Below are 24,767 nucleotides of genomic sequence, written 5' to 3'. Positions count from 1 at the left end.
TTTTGAGTTGTGACGCTAGATATTGATGACTTCAGACTGATTCTTGAATCCCCACTCTTAACTATTTTTGAGTTTGAGACTTTGAGTTATATAAATTTTGAATTTAGTAATTTACTATTTTAGTGTTCAAACTTCAGTATCTAGTATATAGTATATAGTAATACTAATATTCTAGTTTGTTTTGCTTTCAATTTAGATTCTAGAATGATGAATAATGATTTTAATTGTTAAATCAATGCAGCTTGTAAAATGATGAGTGATGAATGATATGGATCAATGTATTTGAATATTTCATTATTGAATCTCATGGTATGGATGAATGATGAGTATATCCTATGAATTATGTATGTAACAAAATGAATGATGAGGATGGATCAATTTATGTCATTATTTAATTCAATTATGAATTTAAATTTTATGTGTAGATCAAATTTCAATGTTCTACTATTAGTCTATTTATGCTTTCATTATTGAATATGAACTTGAATTATGTGTGTGTGTGTGTGTAAACTTAAAAGTTATTTACCCCGATATCCGCCCACACCCCCAAAATTTCCCTAAAATTTGAGGGTACTCCCACACCTCCCTCTTGTGCATCTCCTCGCACGAGAGTCTTGGTGGAACGTTGGTTATAAGAGTATAGGAAAAATCTTCTTTCTTTCATGGACAAGGAGTAGTAATTTTTTTATTGTTTGAGAGATTTATTTTGCATTTGCATATCACATATATTATATAGCTATATATAGTTATATAAATCTCAAGTACCCTGTTTTTTAGAACATCCCAAATATTCTATTTAAGGGTTTTTTGTAATATCCCCAATTTTGTGAGCATCAGAGTCACTAAGGAATTTTCCCCAATTTTAGTATTATTAATTAAAAAGGGGTAAATAATACTGCAGAAAGTTCGCTAGTATTATTTTATTGGAGAATGGCAACAATTATTATTTTATTAAATGGCAGCAAAAGTAACTTAGTGGAAAATGGCCCCCACCAATAAAATAATATTAAAAAAAGAGTCTAGAGGCATGAGGAGAAATTATAAAAGCAGGATGGGCTCGTTTTGTGGATTATTTTTTGGCTATTACACTTCATATTTCATCTTCTCTTGGAGTTGTTTAGCACAAGGGCCAGAGTTGTTTAGCACCAAGAATTCCACCCTCATTTCGGAGAACTTCGAGTGTCTCCCTAGTGAGGTAATTTGGGAGTCTAATTCAGGGCTTCCCTTGAGCTTAATGCAGGAAGATCAACTTTGCGCATTTCTTAGGCACAAGGGGAGTTCGTGGTACAACTTTTGGAACAATAGTTCTGGGTTAGAGATTTTGGGCTTTTGGAGAGAGCTTTCCCTTGGTTTTAGCAGGAGTTTGTTGGCATTTTGAAGGGCAGAGATTGAGGGAATCTCTAGGGCCGAATTTCTCTCATTTATACAATGCATAGAGCTCATTGGCTAAAGCTTGTGCAGGAGAGAGTAGCAACAGATTCTGGGAGAGATTGGGGTTGGAGAGAGTCTATTTTTAAAGGAGAATTTCTGTGGAGTTTGGGTGGTTATTCAGCAATTGTTTGGAGCAGATTTGAGTAAAGCATTTTTAGCAGTGCACAAAGTCTCCCTAGCAGAGCCATTTGCACTTTTGAGGAACATTTAGGTCAACTGGAATTGACCCAAACCCTTTTTGGGTTTTGTTGGGATTGGTGTGTAGAGACCGAGGTTAATTTTTTAGAATATTCTGACCAATATATAGGGTAGAAACCCAGCAGGGCGTATAGCAAGTCAGAGAGCCATTTGCATTATTTTGGAGGGATTCTTCATCATCTGGATCAGCCCTAACCATTTTTGGGTGTTTTGGGTTTTGGGAGAGGAGTTCAAAGCTAAATTTTCAGAGTATTCCATGGAGTATTCAGCCTTTAGACTAGAATTCTAGCCAACAACGGATTATTTCTTAGTAGTGCACATATCACTTTAGGAGCATTCCTACCACTTGGGTCCAAGACAATTTTCTGGGTTCTTCTCAGCTTGCAAAGCAAGCCTAGGTTCCAAAATTTTAGCTCATTTTATGTACTCTTTTATTATAAAATTAATAAAATGGCTCAGATTGTGTGGTTATAAATTTTGGTGTTTTAATTATTATGTATGAGTTCCAGTTTATTTATTGTTCCTAGTCCATTACTCGGTATTAGTTGTCAAATTCCAATTATGAATGTTACAGTGGTATTAGAGCATGGTCTTGGCCAGTTGTGGGAAGCTAGTGAGATCATGAAGGTGTTGGGCATGTATGCATAGTGATGGGTGAAACCATAGACAAACCCATGGCACAAGGAAGATTTAGTATGCAAGAATTCTTGGGTGGAATCCATTAGAATGATGAGAGGTTGGCCCAGTTGAGGAAGGTGATAGAACAGATCCATCCTCATCCTTATAGCAGAGACACTGGAAGTGCACAGTCCTTGGGGTTGTAGTCATTCACACCAGGTGGGGAAAGTCGACAGAATCAAGGCACTAGATCTCCTCAAAAGGAGTGGATGGGATAAGGGTGAGACCAGGGGGTGCTTCTACTGGTGGAGACCTGGCTTTAGATATCAGGAGCCTGAGGAGGAGGTTGAGCATGAGGCAGAGGACACGCATGAGTGTAAGGAGCTTGTAGATATACCCAGTGAGATGCAGATGTCACCCTTGCTGGAGATCCCCTTGCTAGCACTAGTAACGCCTTAGTGGAGAGAGTAGAGCATACACTCAAAGGGCAATCTATTAAGGAGGTGCTACCCATGGATGAGGTGCTAAAAATTGATGAGGTACCCAGCACTATGACTGAGTTTTCAGATGATGACTGCCAACAACAAATTGATGAGGTGCCTGGAGACATATGCATCAGTGACAAGGTGCGAGAAGACACAGAGTGGTCCAGAGCTATGATCGAGTTTACAGATGATAACCACCCACAACAGGTTCTTTAGTACCAGGCTAGCCTTCTAGCATTGAAAAAGAAGGCCATGACAGTATGAGATGCCATTATGCAGCAGAACAAGGAGCTGGAGGGCATGAGAGCGGTTTGTGTCGAGTCAATGGCCAAACTAACTCATGTTGAGGAATGATTGGATTCCTTAATGGTACATCTAGAGTACACATTGGAGCGTCGAAGCAGCCATCTTCATATATAGATGGGGCTTGTAGGACTAGTAGTTTGCCTCTACACATTGGAGAGGGAGAGGCAGAGTCACCTCGATAGATTTTATGTGTTGACCAGGATGGTGAGATGAGGCGACATGAGCTGCGCAGGGTGCAACATTCATGGGATGGAGGGCTTGTTCTACATATGGGAGTTTGTGCATTTGATTCCTCTCTTGGGGTTAGATGGCGAAAGATTTTGAGTTGGTACTTGGTGGAGTGGGTTAAGTGTCAGGATATATCCTTGGCCATAGTTTCGCAAGGGTTGTGGGCTACCAAAGGAGCTCCAGGGCCAGACTATTAGTGGGATGCAGGTGGGATCCCCCATCACATTAGGGATTTTGTTGATGATAGCAACAATTTTTTTATGGATCCAATGCCTTATCGTATACACACTTTCCTATTTACATCAAAGTTTCAGACGACCCTACTGATAGGATGGATTGACAAGGTAGTAGGCAGATTCCGTGAGTTTTCATGGCAAGCTAGCCGGACATGGGGCCGTAGGAGGATCAACACGCTTTGGTAGGGGCTGATCGGAGGAGGTGGCATAGGTTTTCCAATAGAAAAAGCGTTGTATGGGGATGAGGATTTTTCGCGGATATGTGAGGTGTAAAGGTCACAAAGCAACAACACCTTAGTGACACTACCACTGGAACTTGGGGAGGTTTTCCTATCAGATCTCTCTGGGGGGATCAGGAGGGGGGGGCTCCACTCATCTTAGTTTACGGAGGTGTGGTAGTAGATATGGCGACCCTAACAGGATGTAGGATGATTCCTATGGACTTAGTCTTAGGCCTTGATATCCAGGGGTGTATAGGGGTTTGCAACAGTATGCAGTAGTATGCGGAGGAGCACAGAGGTGTGCAGTGGTGTGCAGGGTTACACTGTGGTGTAGGAGGAGTTGTTCACATCATAGTGAATTTCCTCATAGAGTGGCAGAGACATGATAAATGAGGGATACTAGTTGATCTGGGATGATGCAGCAACATGTAGTAGGGTTTAGTAGTGCACATAGATGTGCAGCTGGGTGAAGGTGTATGCCAAGGGACACGAGGATACATGGTTATATGCAATAATGTATGGGGTTGCACTGCGAACTAAGGGAGAGATACTAGTAGGGAGATTCCTTGACGAGGATGTCAGCATGGCATTGGAGTGGACATGCCCAGGATGGGAGAGCGGATCGGTCACGAGACAAGCCAGGAGCGTCCACATGGGTTCTTAATCATACCGATTAGAACTGTTGCATCCTCCACTCATTAGCACAACATGTAGTTGAGGGGAGCCTTGTTGTCTTTAATCCAGACCCACAGTGTGGATAATGGGATTTGATGGATTTGCCTGAGACGACGCTATGCGATTCAATGTCTCAAGGGCACGATAGATATTCTCCAGTGGAGGAGCAAGGTCGGTGCGTAAGTTGACAACCACAGGCTGGGGGACGATGTGATATTCTGTAGGGGAGGAATGTCGTTTATCACTGAGCCTACACCTTGGGAGTTGGTCACAAGGGAGACATGTGCCACTCTTTCGACAGGGCATGTTGAGACCCTGCATGAACAAAGGATATTATGTATGATTGAGGCAATTTTCCAGTGAGTGTTTGGGCTCTGGACATTGTAATGGCACATTATCGATAGGGCAGATGGTAGAATTAGTGGTGATGGTTGGCAGGAGCATGATGGATCCAGATACACCGAGTCTATTGCGTGTATCAGATACCCATCTATTGGTTGCATTCAAGGGGTAGCTATTTGGCACATGTCGTTTCCAGTAGTCATTAGTACTATGTAGTGGCAGGCACATGATAATTTATCATGCATCGAATTAGTTCATGATATATGGAGCCTATATATTGATTGCATGCAGGGACTGGAGACGAGGCATAGATGGATTTTAGCAGTTGCCATATTTATGCTTCAGCAGGTCTGGCTATGGGATCTAGGGATTTACTTGGTTGATATATCACTTTGTCTCATGATGAGCAGAGTCATGGAAAAGAATGATCTGGTTCACTCTCGAGTTGACACATGGGGGTTCGCGGAGGCCTTCATCATACGGCGAGGAAGGATTTCCCTGTTGTTGCATAGCTTCAAGGTTAGCTTTGTATTGAGAGGCTTTGGCATCATGGAGATAGTTGCTCGGGATGTATTTGGCCTTTATCAGTATTTCACCATCGGGTTCCAAGAGAGGAGGATATGGTATGTGCACGATGGGCAGTCAGTTGTAATCAGAGTGGCGCAACGTTGGCATGGTGGCATCTTTTTGAGATTAGCATGGGACTATGGTATCGAGGGATTCATTTATGACAGGATGGTGCACGTATTTAGGGTGACTTAGTGGCACATTTGGGACCCCGATATTGTTTGCAGTGACAGTTTGGGTCGGTGGAGCGTAATGTTCCAAACTTAAATAAACAGTGATATGCAAAGCAAAGATGATTTACAACACAGAAAATTTCAACAATCAGTAAATGCTCATAAAAACTCCAGAAGTAGAACCAGTTGAGCCATTTTATTAATTAATGGAGTGAGTACAATAGTATGGATGAATGCACTTGGGCTTACCTCAATGGCAAGCGTGACAGAACCCAGGTGATAAGACAATGATCTCAAATACTGGAAATGACTACTCTAAGGCTCTATGTTGTCCCAGAAAACTACACTGCAAGAAACTCCACCTCCACTTCTTATAAAAGGATATAACTTTAGCCCCAATCTCCTTGAGTAAAAACCACAAAAACCTAGAAAGGGTTTGGTCTGAATCCAACCTCCAAAATTCAACCTCTAATATGCCCTACATCCTCCAAACTGCTCAAGGATACGACCTGCAAGGAATACTAGAAAAATCCTCCATCCAAGCTATGGAAATGTAGTAATATCCTCCACAAATGCTTCCCTTATCTCCCCCAGCAAAGTCCAGCCTCAAAGACTGATACTCTACCTCCCACGTGTGCACCAAATGTTTCCTCTGCGTTGGCCTAGGAAGTGCAAAAGTCACACTACAGAGAAGCACACTCCTCTAGCTCCCAAACTCTCCAAAATGACAGAAAAACTCCTATGCCTCCTCTTCAGAAATCCTCTCGTCCAAAACTCCTCTTCAAGATGCCATAAACAAACTCAACCTCCCTTCACTACGTCCTCTAGAAATACGCACCACCTGGAGATGAATGCAACTGCTGAAAACCGCAATGAAATCCTCCTCTGGAAAGACTGAAGAAAAACCTCTCTAGGGTGGCACTTGAAGTCCCCTTAAGAAAGGGTGATCTCTTTGCTTAAATAACTCTTACTAAACAGCAAGTGACTCGGTTAAGCAACTCGAGAAACTAAAGAGAAATTCGATATGCCAAATGATGAATGAAATGAGGAGAGATGCCTTCCTTATATAGATTTCATGGAGTACTTTTCCCTCCCTTTTCCCTCCATCGTGGGTCCCTCACTTAACCAACGAATTATCCTCCATACAATTCAAACTAGGGAATGCGTATTCTCCTAGTGTGGGTGGCCCCTAAGTATATCTTAACCACATAAACTTAACCACAACAAAATAACTTATGCTAAGTCTAACCTCGTAATAAAATCGAATGGGCCCCATCACCTCCAAAATTGGCCCCAAAATGTAATAATTATTCTTGTTCTGAATTACTTTAGGAAGGGACATGATATTCCTCCCCTCCCAAATGTTGCTTTTCCCCAAACAACTTCAATGTTGGATGCTCAAGTATGTGCTCTCCCTCCCAAGTAGCATCCTCATTTGGCAAGCTTTTGCAATGCACTAAGTATTCTCTGATGATCCTGCTTTTGAGCTTCCTTTCCATGGTCTCCAAGATGGCCTTCATTTCTAAAATCAGGTTCCCCTCATCATTAAGTGGAGGCAAGTCCAAACTACTTCCTGTTGCCCCAACACCCTCTTGAGGTATGAAACATGAAAAATTTTATGGATCCTGCTCCTAGGTGGTAGCTCCAACTCGTAAGCCACTTCTCTAACTCTCCTGATCATCATGTAAGGCCCAAAGAATCTCAGATGCAGCTTCTCAGCCCCCTTCTGCTTCAGTGTGGATTGTCTGTATGGATGCAATCAAAGATACACCAGGTCCCCTTCCTCGAAATGCCTCTCCACCAAATGCCTGTCATCGTACATCTTCTACTGATTCTGAGTTGTCTACAAGTTATCCTTAGGATCCTTGAGGATATCTTTGCTCTCTAGGATCCAATATTTGTCCTTTAGGACCCTTTTGTCTCCAAAAACAATGTCAGCAAAAGACAAAGCATCATACCCATACAAAGCATAAAAAGGAGTCATACCAATGGACATGTGATGTGTCGTGTTGTAACAATACTCTCCCAAATGCAACCATCAAATCCAAGCCCTCTACTATTCTGTCACATAGCTGCTGAGACAGCCCTATAACCACTTGTTCACCCTCTTTGTCTGGCTGTCGGTCTATGGATGGTAATTGGTGCTAGGGGTGAGCTGAGTGCCAATGAGCCTGAAAAGCTCCTACCAAAATCCCCCCATGAATCGGCTATCTTGATCACTGACTATAGTCTTAGGGATTCCGTGCAGATGAAACACCTCCTTAAAGAACAAATCTGCCTCCTGTGAAGCTGAATATCATGTCGAACTGGCAAAGAAATGTGCAAACTTGGTCAGCCGGTCGATCACCATAAAAATACAATCCTCCCCTTGTACCAAGGGAAGTTCGATGATGAAGTACATAGAGATACTCTTCCATTTCCCCTCAAATAGGAAGAGGTGGAAATAGTCTCACTAGATGGTCAACTCTCCTTTGTTCCTCCGACAAGCCTCGCATTCCTGCACATGCCTCAACATGTCCCCTTTGAGGCCCTTCTAGGTGAAGTGCTCTCTCACTGCCATATAAGTCTTCCTGAACTCTTGGTGTCCAGACAAAGGAGAATCATGTGTTGCATGAAGGATGCGGTCCCTCAACTGGGACCCTGCAACCAAGAATATGCACCCTTTTTAATATATATAACCTCATCCATCACCTTATTGCGCTCATCTGCATAGATTCCCTCCAAGATCTCGCATGCCCAACTATCCTTGGAGTACTCTACCAATAATTGTGCCTTCCAATCATGGAAAATGCTCATGAGCAAAAGTCCTGTTGGTCTCCTGGATGGTGAATTCGCCACCACATTGTGCTTTCCGCACACATACCCAATATCAAAATCGTAGGCCTACACCTTGCTGATCCAACTTTGCTGCATATCATTGAGGCCCTTCTGCCCCATGAAGTGGCGAAGGTTGTTGTGATTTGTCTTCACCCAAAATCGGTTCCCCATCAAGTATTGTCTAAACTTTGCCAATGCATGCATTATGGCCAACATATGTTTGTCGTATATGGAATACGACATCTCATGTGGTAGGAGCTTCCAGCTCTCAAAAGCAATATGGTGCTCTCCTTGGGAAAAGATTGCCCTGATCCCCACATCCTATGCGCCACACTCCAATGTGAAAGGCTGCGTAAAATTCAGAAGTGCCAATACCGGGAAGCAAATCATCACCTTATTGAGGCAATCAAATGTTGCCAGAGCTCCCTCTTTCCATGTAAAAACCCCCTTCTTAGTTAGATCAGTAAGGGATGTTGCCAACTGTGAGAAGCCCTTCATGAACTTTTGGTAATAGGTACAGATGCCCAAAAACCCTCTCAGTATTGTCACATCTCGAGGCTCTGGCCAACCCTGAATGGCCCGAATCTTCTCGTCGTGCACCTTGACCCCACGTACTTCTATGATGTGCCCTAAGTAGAGCATCTTTGTCAACCCAAACTTGCACTTGGAAATCTTGGTGTAGAACTATTGCTCCTCTAATATATGCAATATTGTCTCTAGGTGTTGTAGGTGATCCTCTCAGATGTCATCAAAGAATACTAGTACAAGCCTCCTTAGCTGGCCTCTGAACACATGGTTCATGGACAACTTGTATCTGGTGCATTGGCCAACCCAAAAGGCATGACTAGGAACTCGAAATTCCCATAATGACATTTGAAAGTTGTCTTTGGGATGTTCTGCTCCCTCACTCGAAATAGATGATACCCCGATCACAAATCTATCTTAGATAAGTACTTGGCTCCTCTAAGTTCATCCATCAAATCATCAATACGTGGAATGGGATACCATTTCTTTAGCATCTTCTTGTTGAGGGCCCTGTAGTCCATACACATGCGGAGACTCCCATCCTTCTACTTCACCAGCACAACCGAAGAAGCGAATGGACTAAAACTCAGTCTGATATGGCCCAATGCCAATACCTCCCTGATGGCCCTCTCAATCTCATCCTTATAGGCTTTGGGATACCTATAGGGTGTACTGAGGATTGCCTGCACACCAAGCTTCAGCTCTATAGTGTGCTCAAACCCCCTCTTAGGTGGTTATCCCAATGGTATGTCTCCAAAGACTACCAGATATCTATCCAGTACTACTTGTATGTCTGGATGTGGTGGCTTGGCCTTCCCACCAACCTCTGAAATCCTTAGCTCTACTACCCATGCTATGTCTTCACACCTCAAATCGTCCTCCATCCAGTGGGCCAAAACTGTCTGAGGGGGGTATGAATGCATGCCCCGAAGAACCACCTGCTTGCCATCCAACCCAACAAAATCCATCACAAGCTGCTTCCAATCGGTGGTAACTCAGCCAAGGGAATACAACTATTGGACACCCAGCACCACATTGGTGTCTGGTACATCCACCATAGAAAAGTGGTCTGTCATCGAATAGTTCCCCATGGTCACTATCAGAGCGGGAACATATCGAGTGCACTACATAGTCTTGTCTCCTAGTATTAGCACTGAACCCCCCTCAAACTCTGCAGTGGTGATTCCCCTCCTTTGGACCATTTGAGCATCAACAAAATTGTGGGTGGCCCCACTATCTACTAAAACTAAGATGCACTGCCCCAACACATACCTCTGATCCTCATGGTAAAAAATTTGGGAATCCAGCACAAAGAAGCTAGGACTCCCCCAGATGGTGCAAACGATGCTCCTCCCTATGGTGGTGGTGGTCCCCTCCCTGATGGATCCTCGTTGTATCCTCCACCAAGATCCAACTCTACCTCACCCTCCTGATCACTGTCTGAGAAGACCTTAATGTAATGGGCCTTGATCTCCGTGCATCGATGGCCTGGTGCCCAAGGATCTTAACATGTAAAACACAACTTCCTCCTCCTAATGTCCCTCCTGGTCTCATCATCCAACTGTCCTTGCCCTTGGCGTGTTCTTTGCTCTGCAGGAGCTTTAGTGTCACCTCCCTTCTGAGTGTAAGGAGTGCGTGGAGGAAATGTTCCCCGGGTCTTGGGGATGGCCCTTTGCAAATCTCATGTATAGGTCACTGCCTCTAGAAGAGTAGATGGTCTACATGACTTCACCAATCCCCGTAGTGGCTCTGTCAACCCCTCCACAAATGTGTATACTCTCCTAGCATCTTACAAATCAGGCACCATGATTAAGACGCTCAAGTACTCCAAAATATAATGCTTTGGATGTCCAGTCTGCCTGAGATGATTCAACTCCCTGAAGTGAACTCTGGATCCCTTCAATCAAAATTCTCCACTATTCTCCATGTGAAGACCTCATAGAAGGTCACACCGACATGCCCCAGGGTGGACAAGCCATGAAACCACCAATCATGTGCCTCCCCCTCCAAATGCAATGTGGCCATCTTGATGCCTTCTACCTCTATCATCATGTTGAGCTACAAGTATGTGTCAAGCTTCTCCACCCAAGCACATGTTGTTCATTTGGTAGTGCCATCATAGGTGGGAAAATACATCTTCCCAATGGTGCGGTACAGCTCATAATTCTGCGTACCATGGCTTCCATAGCCCTTCCCCTTCTAATTTTGTTTGAGTTGGCAATAATCTCTGAAAGATAGAGCCTCACTGAAATATGCTCCCATGGGTTGCCACTCCCTAAACTGCTCTCCCATTAATGATGGATCCTCTCCTCCACATGTTTCACCCTGTGCCAAAGGTATAAAAGAAGGTAAAGTAGCTTGAGTTGGCTTGCTCGAGGATGGCCATTGCGTAGTAGGTGAAAGGTGATTGAGCTGTTGGGAGGCCCCTAAAGTCTCTCCAAATATAAACTCCTGGTTCTTCATCTTAATCTCGTCTAGCATCTCCTTCTGCCCTTTTGCCAAATTGCTCAAGGCCTTCAAGAGACTGTCAAAAGCTATTTCTTCCCTGCTCTTGGGCTCCCCCATATTCTCTGCTACCATTGCCTTCCCACGATCCTCTGTGTCTGGAGTAATCTCCAACTCCCTCTCCCTACTCCAGTATATTTGCCTCCTGTAAGTAATATTTTGTCAGTCCTCCTCACTCATAGGAAATTTCCCAACAATTGAGCTAGACCCTGAGCTATGATACCACTATAATGTTCCAAACATAAATAAACAGTGATGTGTGAAGAAAAAATTATTTACAACGAAGAAAATTTCAACAATCAGTAAAATGCTCATAAAAACTCTAGAAGTAGAACCAGCTGATCCATTTTATTAATCAATGCAGCAAGTACAATAGTATGGAGGAATGCACTTGGGCTTGCCTCAATGGCAAGCATGTCAGAATCCAGGTGATAAGACAATGATCTCAAATATTGGAAATGACTGCTCCTCTAATGCTTTGCGTTGTAATAGAAAACTACACTACTAGTTGGAAAGGAACTACAAGAAACTCCACCTCCACTACTCAGAAAATGCTATAACTTCAGCCCCAAGTTCCTTGAGAAAAACCCACAAAAACCCATAAAGGTTTTGTTCTGAATCCAACCTCCAAAATTCGGCTCCAATATGCTCTACGCCCTCCAAAATGCTCAAGAATAGGCCTGCAAGGAATACTAGTAAAATCCTCCACCTAAGCTCCAGAAATGTAGCAATCTCCTCCACAAATGCTTCCCTTAGCTCACCCAACAAAGTACAACCTCAAATATTGATACTCTACCTCCCACGTGTGCACCAAATGTTGCCTATGCGCTAGCCCAGGAAGTGTGAAAGTCACATTGTAGAGAAGCACTCTCCTCCAACTCCAAAACTCTCCAAAATGGCAGCCAAATTCTTATTCCTCCTCTTCGAAAATCCTCACGAACAAAACTCCTCTGCAAGATGCCACAAACAAACTCGACCTCCCTTCACTACATCCTCCAAAAATAAACACCACCTGGAGATGAATGCAACTGCTGGAAACCACAATGAAATCCTCCTCTGGAAAGATTAAAGAAAAACCTCTTTAGGGTGCTAATCGAAGTCCCCCGAAGAAAGGGTGAGCTCTTCGCTTGAAGAACTCTTGCTAAACAACAAGTGAATCGAATAAGAAGCTCGAGCAACCAAAGAGAAATTTGATATGCCAAAAGATGAATGAAATGAGGAGAGTTGCCTTCCTTATATAGATTTTATGGAGCACTTTTTCCTCCATTTTCCCTCCATTGTGGGTCCCTCACTTAACCAATGACTTCTCCTTCATGCAAATCAAACTAGGGAATGTGTATTCTCCTAGTGTGGGTGGCCCCCACGTATAACTTAACCACAACAAAATAGTCTAACCTCCTAAGAAAATCAAATGGGCCCCATCACCTTCGAAATTGGACCCAAAATGTAATAATTAATCTTGTTCCAAATTAATTTAGGAAGGGACATGACACAGAGAGAGGGAGTGCTTGTTCGAGCATTGCTAAAGGAAAAGCAATTTTTTATGGGGAGCACTGTAATATCCCCAATTTTGTGAGCATGGGAGTCACTACGGAATTTTTCCCAATTTTAGTAATATTAAATAAAAAGGGGAAAATATTATTTGAGAAAGGTGGCTAGTATTATTTCAATGGAGAATAGCGGCAAATTATTGTTTTATTAAATGATGGCAAAAGTAACTTAGTGTAAAATGGTCTCCACCAATAAAATAATATTAAAAAAGGAGTCTAGTGGCATGAGGAGAAATTAGAAAACGAGGATGGACTCATTTTGTGGATTATCTTTTGGCTATTGCACTTCATATTTCATTTTCTCTTGGAGTTGTTTAGCATAAGGGCTAGAGTGTTGTTTAGCTCCAGGAATTCCAAGCAGAATTCCACCCTCATTTCTTAGAACTTCGAGTGTCTCCGTGGTGAGGTAATTTGGGAGTCTAATTCATGTCTTCCCTTGAGCTTATTGCAGGAAGATCAACTCTGCGCATTTCCTCAGCATAGGGGGAGTTCGTGGTACAAATTTTGGAGCATCAACTATGGGTTAGGGATTTTGGGCTTTTGGAGAGAGCTTTCCCTTGGTTGTAGCAAGTTTCTTGGCATTTTGAAGGGAAGAGATCGAGGGAATATCCAAGGCCAATTTTTTCTCATTTATATAGTGCGCAGAGCTCATTGGCTGAAGCTTGTGCAAGAGAGAGGAGTAGTAGATTCTGAGATGGATGTTACCCTTATGGTAAGTTGTTGCAAGTGGGGGTATCTATTCCATGGTCCACCAACATTTCTCAAAACTTGAACTTGGGCCCAACCACATGAAATGGACCCATCTTAGCAAGCTAGGGGCCTATAAATAATTTTTTGTAGATTAAAACCATTTGAAAATTTTATTTAGCTTTAAACATTAATAAAAATGGATTTAATGGGAAAATTATGATTTGGGTATGTAAAGGGCATAGATGAAAAAAATGAGTGTTCATGATAGAAGAGAAGGACGATGGGAAGTTCCATGTGGGTATGGAGGGAGATATGAATGGTGCAGGGTGTAGTGCAAGCCACTGTACAAGTGCATGTTAGGGTTGTAAGATTATATAAAGTTTGGAAAGGATCTATTTAAGTGGTTTAGAGTCCAAGTTTATAGATCTTGAAACAATGTAGGGTGCAATAGCTAAAAGGAAACACGGGTATCGTTCTTTCTAAAAAAGACTTAGGTCATACGGTGGATGCGTTTAAGTTTTTAGTAATTTCTTATGGTATTGGGGACTATATATTTTCAGGAGGTTGGATTGCACATGGTGTGTATAGTAGGGATAATGTTTATTGCTAGAGGAGCTAATCTTGTGAGAGAACCCCTCCTTGCTTGGAATACTTCTTAAAGGAAAGTAGGTCATCTATTACAAGATACACTAACCATTTATGTAACAATGTGTTTTCATTTAATGTAATCGAATTTTAATATGACTCACGAGTTGAGTTGGGATATTGGTCGCTCTTGATTTTATCCTAGTCGCCACACTTCACTTAGGAGGTTATCCTTTGCCCTTAGTCCAGTGTGACCATCATTGAGGCCTTTTCTTTCCACTATTTATGAGGGGTAAAAATAGGAGGCACCAATTGATATAGTGTGCCTAAGGTAATCCGTACTCATCACTTTCCATTAATCCCTTGTATCCACCTCCATTATTTGATGATCATTTGTTACCAGTACCAATAACCTTTAATCCTCATATTTGAGTAAGGGCCTGGAAACTTTACCTTGAAGAGGTTGATGCAACTGAAAGAAACATAAAAGCATATATAGCCACAAAAGAAAGAAAATGTAAAATTCAAAAAATGGCTAGGAAAATTAAAGTGCATGGACAAAATCCTAGCATAAGATCTACCCCCATCATTATCCATCACCTAATTCCTAGCATATCATGCTCGGTCTAAATGAATGAAACTTATGAATGTACCAATCCTTATGAGCAATAAATCGTTGCATCGTTAAGATCATTAAGGGGTATTAGAAAGCATCAAGCAAGTAAGTTACCTAAGTTATACAAGAAAGAAAAAGAATATCATTGAATAAAAAGGTGCACTATGGGGTGGTAAGAATATGCTGAGGAATGTAACTCAGGACCCCATGATTTCTCCTCTTCACATCATTACACTCACGATGTTGGACCTCATTTAACTAGTACTAAGGCATGGCATCTTCCTTGAAGTCTTTCCCATTCCATGTCCACCTATTTCACATGTTGGAAACTAGGAAGATACTAAGAGGTGGGATGAATCTATATCTTATAATTTTTAAGAATTTTTTACCCAATTAATCACATGAAACAATATAGCTAAGCACCAATCACATAATGTTTGAACCCAAGAATTTTACGTGGAAACCCATAAAGGAGAAAACCACAAATTATTTTTTATTATGATGTAAATGCAAGCACCAGCTTGCTAGAAGCAACAACTCCTATTATTTGCAGGCACCAACTTGCTAGAGGCACCAACCCCCTAATCTTTATAGGCACCAACCTGAAGGAGAATTCAATCCCCTGATCTACGGATACCAACTTGATCTAGTTTCACCCTTTTTCATGCATTTTCAAACTCAAATCCACAAGCTCTTTCATTAAAATATTATTGAACCAATTGTTTGAATCTCATATTTGCTTATATTCTTTGATCTAGCTTTCAACTCCTCATATTTGTTCCATAACTCAATTATTTACTAATTCTCTAGATTTGAACTTCAACGCTAACTCAAATCTGATCACAACATTTGGATCTGCTCTCTTTTCTAGTTCTTTCTCTACAACAACCTCTTCTTCTCACATTTGAACTCTGTGTGTATACTACATTCGGGCTAGAACTTCCTCTTTTCTCATACTTAGCCTCTATGCAACATAGCACTACCTTCCTATCTCGGATTTGCTTCTCAAACACAATGTTCATTCTCTTTTTAATAGTGAAACTCTATTTGCCTTGATTAATCTCAATTATAGCTCATCTAGTGCCCCACTATACTCTCTCCCCATGTTATGCATGAGGTATACTTCTACTTAATTTGCATGAGAACCACACTTGATCACATCGTCTATATTGCCTTTCATAGATGTTGCATCAACAACTCATTCCAACCTTTTTCTGAATTTAGCATCTAAAATAGGTTTAAATCCACTAATGGAATTTTGGCACCTGAACATTAAATTTGAGTCTCATGGCCCTTAGACATTTAGCGCTTCACTGCATAATTCTGTAGGCTAGAAATGAGGGCTTAAGCCTTAAAGCACTTAGCTTGGACTACTACAGATTATCCAATGATTAAACAACCACCAACTTCACCCACATGCTTTTTGGCTCGATCAATTCAACCACAGTGAAGTCACCTTGAAGTCCCCCTGCTTTTCTGAGCTTTAACATGGAGGGGGTCTACAATTTTTCATATATGTGACTTAAATCAACCCCGCCTTGTCATAGCATTCCAAGTGATCTCATGTTCCAATTAGAATTGACAACTTCAAAGCCACTTTGAGGACCCCTGCTTGCACGAGCTTTAACAAATGGAGGGGGGGTGCGGAGTTTTTTCATATGTTCCCCCAAGCAATTTGGCACCATATAGATTAATAGGGCCCACTTTCACTAAGCTCCAACTATCAGCCAAATTGAATAAAACTGTGAAGCCTTGCAAAATTGTTCCTTAGCATGAATCTTGAGGCTCTACCACCTCACCTACCAAGCCACTTCCACGTCAGTTCCTTGTAGCCTGTCATGCCACATCACCACCACGTCACTGCCATGTGTTATAGGCCATTTTGTCTCATCTAGTCAAAAGGCCTGCAAATCGGATCAATCCACATCCGTGAACATGTTGTCATCATCCCTACACAAAGCCCTAAGCGTGACCTTTCCAAATGTCTAAGCTTCTGGGTCTAACTGCTAAAAATCAATGCTTTTGAGCCCCAACACACCCTATCCCTTTAGAGACATGCGTTCAGTGCCAGTTGCTTCCTTCTGCACCAGCACTGGTCAGCACTAGTTTCTCCTTACTGGGGGTGTGCTGATTCTAGAAATTCAGGAAAGTTAAAAATATTTCTGAAGCTTCCTCTTTCAAAAGTTTACAGGGGTTGTTTTAACCATTTATCTTGGATAAGAAGCTCGAGTCCTATATGATCCTACCTTGGATACTTCACCTCTTGTCCATTAAACTCATCCTCCCATCATACGTGGATCTCAAGCTCATTATGGTAAATCCTAAACTACCATGCCTCTCCGATAAATTTACTCTCATCCATAACATCAGGGTTGGCTTTCGGAGACTCATCATGCCCTCATACTGTTGCCTTAAATCTAAGAGAGTCATCATATTCGTGCATTAGGGTGATGTCGAGGTGTGCTTTGTGACAAGGAAGAACAAGTCAACTTGGGGAGATCTCTATAAGATCAACTACTATTCTTGGTTGTAAACTCTCTTATTTCTATCAATACAAAGGGTATCTTGTTTTCCTATATGTGTTGTCTCATGTTTTCACTCATGTATTTCAATGCCTTGTTGATTCATTGAATAGAGTAATTGAATTATGCTATGTAGATGTTGTGGATCCTTGGCTTGTTTTGATTGTATGTGCAGGTTCTAATTATAGAATTTGGAGCTACAATTGGAGCTTACAAGCCAGGAGGAAAGTAAAGCTTGCGACAAATTCCAAGTAAGCCTCTTTTCCATCGTTTAATTTCTCTAAGGGAAACTCTATATTTTTTTCCTTTTACTGTTATAGACCAATCCACTAGGTCTAGGGAAGATACTTTTCTCTGCAATCATAAATTTTGTATAACAAATTGGTGACCACATTGGGGATCATTTCTTTCCCTTAGTGGTTTCCTTGACCTTAGCACTTGTTTCACCTCTTGAACTGACCTTCATTGCCTCACTCAGACCTTGATTGACCCTAAGAAAACCCTTCTCTAAGCTTGATTTTATTTTTTGTGTCATAATTTGGCCAAATCTGCATCAACACTCCCCCTAGTCTGGAGACAGAGTGCCCCAGTGCGCCTCCTTCTTCTCTGCACTTACGTTGCAGAGAAGTGGTGCCCTTTTTGCACCTGTGCTAATCCTTGTAAGATGCAAAAAATTGCCTCTTGTGCCTTTCTCTCTGATCTAATTTGTTCCAACTAGTTTTCCTTCTGTCCCTGAGTGTGTCTTGGTCTCTGAAAAGCCTTCACTTTGTTTTCTTTTGGTTTTAGTAGCCTTTGATAAGAATTTGTTTGGATTTTGCTTTGTTCTTTTCAATTAGGTCATTAGCAAACTTTTGCTTGATCATTGATTGCTTGAAATAATTGATATTACAGTCATCATTCTGTATAGTTTCTTTTATCAGTGATTTAGCAAGCATCTTAGTTTTCATTTCATTTGGAAATTAAGTGTGTTCAAATTATGCAACTACGGTAAAATTCCACTTTGGACAACTTACATGATGGAGAGAATGATTTCATTGAATTCTTCTTTTCGAGAGGACCAAAATCAATGTAAAGATCATCTTATTTGGACAAGCAGAAGTTGGTTTTTGAATTTATTTATCCACTCACGTATATTGGATTAGGTCAGCCCTATGTACAATTGGATAGGTCAGCCCTATGTACAATTGGATAGGCCAGCCTCAACATCAAGTGGACCCTCATGGAAACCTATATATAGAAGATACCTCAAGATCATTTGGACACAATCATCAAGAACTGTCTTCTCTCTTCTATTGTTTGGTTCACATAGGTTTGTTGGAGGAAAACTCACACAAAGGGTTTGAAACTATAGGAACGAAGCTCACACGTGTCTAGGGTTTCTGAGTCTCAGATGCACGCTTGCAACTAAGGATTTTCACCCCTAGATGCTCACACAATATGGTCAAGGGAGCATTTGCGATGTCTCGAATAATCGTACACAGTGTCTAAGGGAGCATCCGGGAGGCTAGGGTTTCTACAATCTAGTTTGGCCTTGGATGCTTGCATGTAATTCACTTGGGAGCCTCTAGGTAATTTTCAAATGCTTGCATAGAGTCTCTCAGGGAGCATCTAGGACCAAAATATGAATTATCAATACTCCGAAGTTTCCACTTAGTGGCAACAGTGTTCAGTTGTTGACTACAGTCAACAACAATCCATCATAGTCCTCAGAATCATGGTTTTTCGAGTATAAGCATGTTTCGGGTCATGTCATGGATGTTGCATAGATGAAGATATGAATCAATGTACTCACTCTTGCTGAATCATTTGATGATGATCTAAGAAGAAGAAGAATTTGCAAGGGCTTTCCCCGTAATGGGTTTTTCCTTAGTCTCCAACCAATCTTGGTGTCTTTATGTGTGCATGATTTTCTTCTATTGTTTCTTTATGTTCCATTGCATTGATGATGATGATATTGTTCTTTCTACATAGTTTCATATGTTGATGAATAATGATGTAAATATGAATAATGTTATAATGTTATGGGGTGAACTTAATTTGTTAATGAAGAAATGCAATTATCAAAGCAAAGAACAATGTAGCCCTATGAAAAATTAACATGGTATCAGAGCTAGGCTGAAGAAAAGCCATGGAGATCACCCCGATGATGACACCATTGATGGAAGCAAGAAGATGATGGTGGAGACCTAAAAGAATTCTAGGGTTTGAAAAAAAACCCTAGGCAACTTGATTATTAGGGTTTTATGGATTCTATGAGGTTAGGGTTGGAGAGAAAACCCTGGTTTATGGGAAAGACATGAGATATAGTATGGTCAATGTAAAGAGGCTCAAGCACTTGTGAAATATTTGATGAAGCCCTAGATGGGATAATCCCTAGTAGGCCTGGTTGGATAATTGAAGGCAACATTGGTATATGGACTATGGATATTGATGGCCCTTGAAGGTTGGTTCAAGAGGAAGAGGATCACCTCTCATTGAAGATAAGTATTTCTTGACTTATGATGCTTCCACATGTTCTCACTTTTGTTTAGTCTTATGGATCTGGTTATTATTATTGTCTATACTTCCTGCATGTGTATTTAAGTATATGGATGTTTCTAACCTCCTTGATGAGCTGTGATAAGTGGATCCTTCTTGAGGATCATTTGAAATGCAGGAAAGGTGGCTAGAGATGGAAAAAGGTAAAGAGGCACTACATGCTAGAGATGAAAAAGTGCTACACATTGCCTATTTTAATGAGAAGGTGCACAAGTACTTGAATATTTCAAGGTATGCATGATATATTGTTTCACTATTATGTTTCAGCGATTAATCCTTATCGAGAAAATATCCTTCTCAAATTGTCCATACATTCATATGAAGGTAATTTTATTTATGATGAAATGGTGCACCTAGGAGTTCCAATAAATGCTTCGGCATCTCTAAATGTCTGACGAAGCTCTCTGCTGTCTCAACCACTAGTCATGGGAGGTTCAGCCATCTCCTCCTCATCCTACCTCTATTGCTCCATCTATAAAGAACTCCCTGGATTTCCTGCACCCGAGGAAATACTAGTACTGGTAACAGTACTCAATCCTTGTGACTGTCCTCCTGTCTGTCCCACTAGCTTCCCCTACTGCTGGACCAAAGGAGATTCTACTGACTAATTCTGATCACCTACAGGCATCTCACGAGATCTTCTGAAAGCTCGGTCCTCCATGAAATTCACCTCTGCCCTTACTACAATCTTCCTATTGTTAGGAATGTAGATTTTCTATGCCTTTAAGGTTTCTTTGTGCCCAACGAAGAACCCCTTCTCTGCAGTTTGATCCAGTTTGGTATGTTTATCATTTGGTACATGGCAATAAGCAACACTGCCAAAAATTATGAAGTGGCTAACTTCTCGCTTCTTCCCTGTGAAGACTCCTAGTGTTCTATTCCCCAATGCTCTACGAGGAGTCTTGTTCTAAATATATACTACCATGTTACATGCCTTTGCCCATAGAAATCTAGCTAGATCCTGGTCATATAACATAGCCTTTGCAGCTCCAACAATGGTTATGTTTTTCCGCTCCGCTACACCATTCTATTGTGGATTATATGAAGTTGTCCATTCTCTCTTGATGCCTTCCCTCGTACATAAATTTGTGAATTCTTTATGAATATATTCTCCACCATTATCTGAGTGAAGCACCTTGATCTTCTTCCCTGTCGCATTCTCCACGAGAGCTTTAAACTCTCTGAAATGATCGAAGACCTTATCTTTGGTCTTCAAGAAGTAGATCCAGGTTTTCCTGGAATGGTTATAAATAAAGGTGACGAAATATTCTACACCGCTGAGAGCTAAAATGGACATAGGGTTGCAAATATTTGAATGTATGAGTCCTAACATGCCATCAGCTCTATTGTCACTTCTTGGAAATGTTGCCTTAGCATACTTCCCAAGTACGCATCCTCTGCACACATCATCATGTTCCGTGCGAAGTTCTGGAACCCCTGTTACTGTTTCTTTGAGCATCACGAGTTCTCAATGGTTTAGATGTCCCATTCTCCTATGCAATAACTCATTCAACTCCTTCCCACTGCTACCATTACTGCCTATTAGTGCCATTGGAGAATCAATCTGTAACCGGTATAATCTGTTACTTCAAACTCCAATTTGTCTTACCTTTTCTAGCTTGGGTATTTGACATACACTTTCTTCCCTATGAAGTGAATATCATACCCCTTATCTTGTAACTAGGATACTAAAATCAAGTTCATACCCAATCTTGGCACATGCAATACATCTGTAGCGTTGGTGCTTGCTCCTAACTCCCTCTGAAAATCTATGGTACCTCTACCTCCTAGAGTGCATTTTATTATGTTTCCTAGTCATCTAGAAGTCAATATGCTCCTCCTTGTAGCTAGAGAAATATTCTCTAAGCCCTTTCATGTGAGCTGATGCTCCAATATCTATATACCAGACAACCTGTGAAGTTGATCTCGATAAGAAAGTAAATATGTCCTCCAATCTAGAAGACAAATCTAAAGTCTCCTGAATGTTACCTCTGTCCATGGTTATGCTAAAGAACTTATAGTGTGTTATTCCTCTTTTCCACCCCAACGTTGGTTTTGCTTCTAGCGATCTTCTGTAAAAAACTCTGTGTCCAGCTAGATATCTGCCCAACGAAGGTACTGATTTGCTCCCTCTACTTTTGGAATCACTCAATCTCGAAGGATCAGATTTTTCTGCCCCTCTCAAAAAAATCAAACTCTCCTCAAGCAACTCGACCTCTTGGAAAAATACTACTTTGCCCTTGGGAATTTCTGCATGTTGCCCTTGCTGAGCAGTGAAATTCCTTTCCTTCATTTTTCTAAGCTCTTCGGCTGATAAACTGCGTTGTGATACCATGTGAAATTTTTATCTATTGCAGCAACTGAAATTATTCTTCTAACTAAAAATTTTAATTATACAGCTTATTTGCTACGAAAAACAATAAATAAAATCACAACTTTAATTTTCATCATAAAAATATTGCGGAAAATAAAATACTAAAAATTGAGAAATTCTAGCACACACAAGAATTTTGACACGGTTATTTTTCGACAATTGTCCCCAGAAAAACCCAATGCGGGAAAATCGGTGCAGCAGATGAGGGTTTTATTATTATTCTTTAACAGCAATTTTGAGTACAATAATTTAGATGCCCAACAGACAATCTCATCTGAGGAAAACACTGTAAAAATCATTGTGAGAATTTTCTCTCTCCCCACAGCTAATTTTTTCCACCGAAATTATCTCCCTAGCCTCTGTGCTAAGCCTCATGCGTCACCCTCTGTGTTGAGCTTAAGTTGGCCCCATGAGAATTTCAACCTTCCTTCCTTTGCCTCTTTCGAGAATTAGAAACCGTCCTTTCGGAATGTTGTGACCCTTCTCTTCCACCTGCTACTCACCCTCTCGTTCTATCTTCTTTGTTGAGCTACTGCTACTGAGAAAATCGAACTACCTAGGCAACTGAGTATCTGCACTAGTGTGTTCTCCATCACCACATTGAACTCCTCTTATCATCCACTATTGGAGCATGAACGACCAAGATTAAAACATAATCGATGGCTAGGATCATTTCTAGATCGAACCATTTGAGTTTCTAGATGATTCTCACCTTATCTCAATTAATACTAATTAATTAACCATATTCCCCAAGTTTGGACTTAGGAAATATTTTAAAACAGGTTGATAATCTAATTGAGACACTTCTAGGTGGAATTTCAAGAAATTATTTATGGGTTTTGGAGATCTCATGTATTCTAGCCTATCCACCAAATTTTGTGGCTAGAACACATACAATGCTACAAAAACTAACATCTTGAGTGTACAAGTGTTGCATGCAGTCAGATGATCAACCAATAGGAATTGTGTAATTCAGTTGAGGGAATTTCCTAAATAATAGGGACTAATTCCTCAAGGAACAACATAAGGAAATACGAGCTCAAGCCGAGGAAAAATTTGACTAAGTCTTGGTTAGAGGCCTTCAATGCATATAGAGATAGGTTGTGCACTTGCAAAGTGAGCTCAGTTTGAGCAAAGCAATTGTAATACATCTCTATTTCATTTTATTAATGCAAGAGGCATTGGGTTTTTTAGCAGATTGCTTTCCCCAGATAAAAATACTTGTTGCATGCATGTTATTTATTCTTGCATGTCTGAGATTTTTGTTATAATTTGTGAGTAGTAGTGTAGATCTGTGCCTTGTGATTTTGATTAAAACTTCATGAGCAGTTGCAAATCTAGAACCTAATTTCTACATGGTATCAGAGTTGGATTCACATTAGAGTAGGAAATTTGAAGTTCTCTCTTAGAGGTTTGTGTGGAGCGATAAAAAGGTGTCTTTTGAACTCCTAATTACCTTCACATTAATTATCAACCCAGGGACGATTTTTTATTTCAAGAGTGTACTCTGTCTGAGGCGGCTATTTACTCAAGAGTAATGTTTAGTAGTACAGCGTTCAGAGAACACAAGAGTAGACGGATGCTAAACTAGGACTAAATTACTTCAAAAGGATAAAATCACACAAGACAGCTTATCAGTCAAGGGTGCGGAAGTGATAACCCATCCCTCTAGAAACTGATGGAAAGGAAATTAGAGCATGGACCATAGGTCTGGGAGCTAGGCAGCGACTGCTGAGGCTCACTACAGCCTTAGACCTTCTCTCACACCAAAGCAGCAATTGCAAGTAAATGAAATGTCAGAAAGTAAAATAGAACAGCAAATAGGAAATGAAATAGCAAGTCTAAAATGGAACGGCCGTAAATGGAACAACAAATTGGAATTAAAGGAACCGAACAGCAAAACTAAGTAATTGGAAAGACACAACAAACTATAAATGTAATTGAATCAGCAACCTTAATCCAGCAGCATGAACATTAATCGCAGTTATTGAAGCAATTACAATCGCAGTTATATTTGAGTAGTAACTTAATTGAACAACCATGGCAATTATAAATGAGCAGCAATTAAATGGACCACGGTTCTTAATTAGACAGCGCAGTATTAGATCAAAATTATCAGCAATATATTTCAAATTATAATTAATAATTCTATCACTCACGCAATCCAATTATGATTTCAATATAACAAAGTAGTTCTGCGAAATGTTCATAAACAAAAGATCGCTGAACAAAACAATTTAAAGAAATGAAAGGGAAAACAAACCGTCACACAGCAGAAATTGTAAAGATATGATACACAGCAACAGCGTACTCCACCAGAGGCTGGGCCCTTAGCCGCCAGCGGATGCTGCTGGGTTACTTCAGAAGGAAAAGAGTGAACAGCAACGCCCAAATTATGTATTAATCATTAAATAGTGAAATCATTACAATAGTTGAAGCTTTGAGACTTACAGCATAAAACAATCTTTCCTTCCTCCTATCCTATCATGAATCATTGCTTCTGAATCTCTAATTCAAATCATCAATTCGCCATCATTCGAATCCCCAAAGTCATCCTGAAGTCTC

Source organism: Pinus tabuliformis, chromosome 8, assembly GCF_031772625.1.
Source record: "Pinus tabuliformis cultivar Carrire ecotype Pingquan chromosome 8, CPIR1, whole genome shotgun sequence".
NCBI classification, from domain to species: domain Eukaryota; kingdom Viridiplantae; phylum Streptophyta; class Pinopsida; order Pinales; family Pinaceae; genus Pinus; species Pinus tabuliformis.
This window is presented reverse-complemented; position numbering follows the sequence as displayed.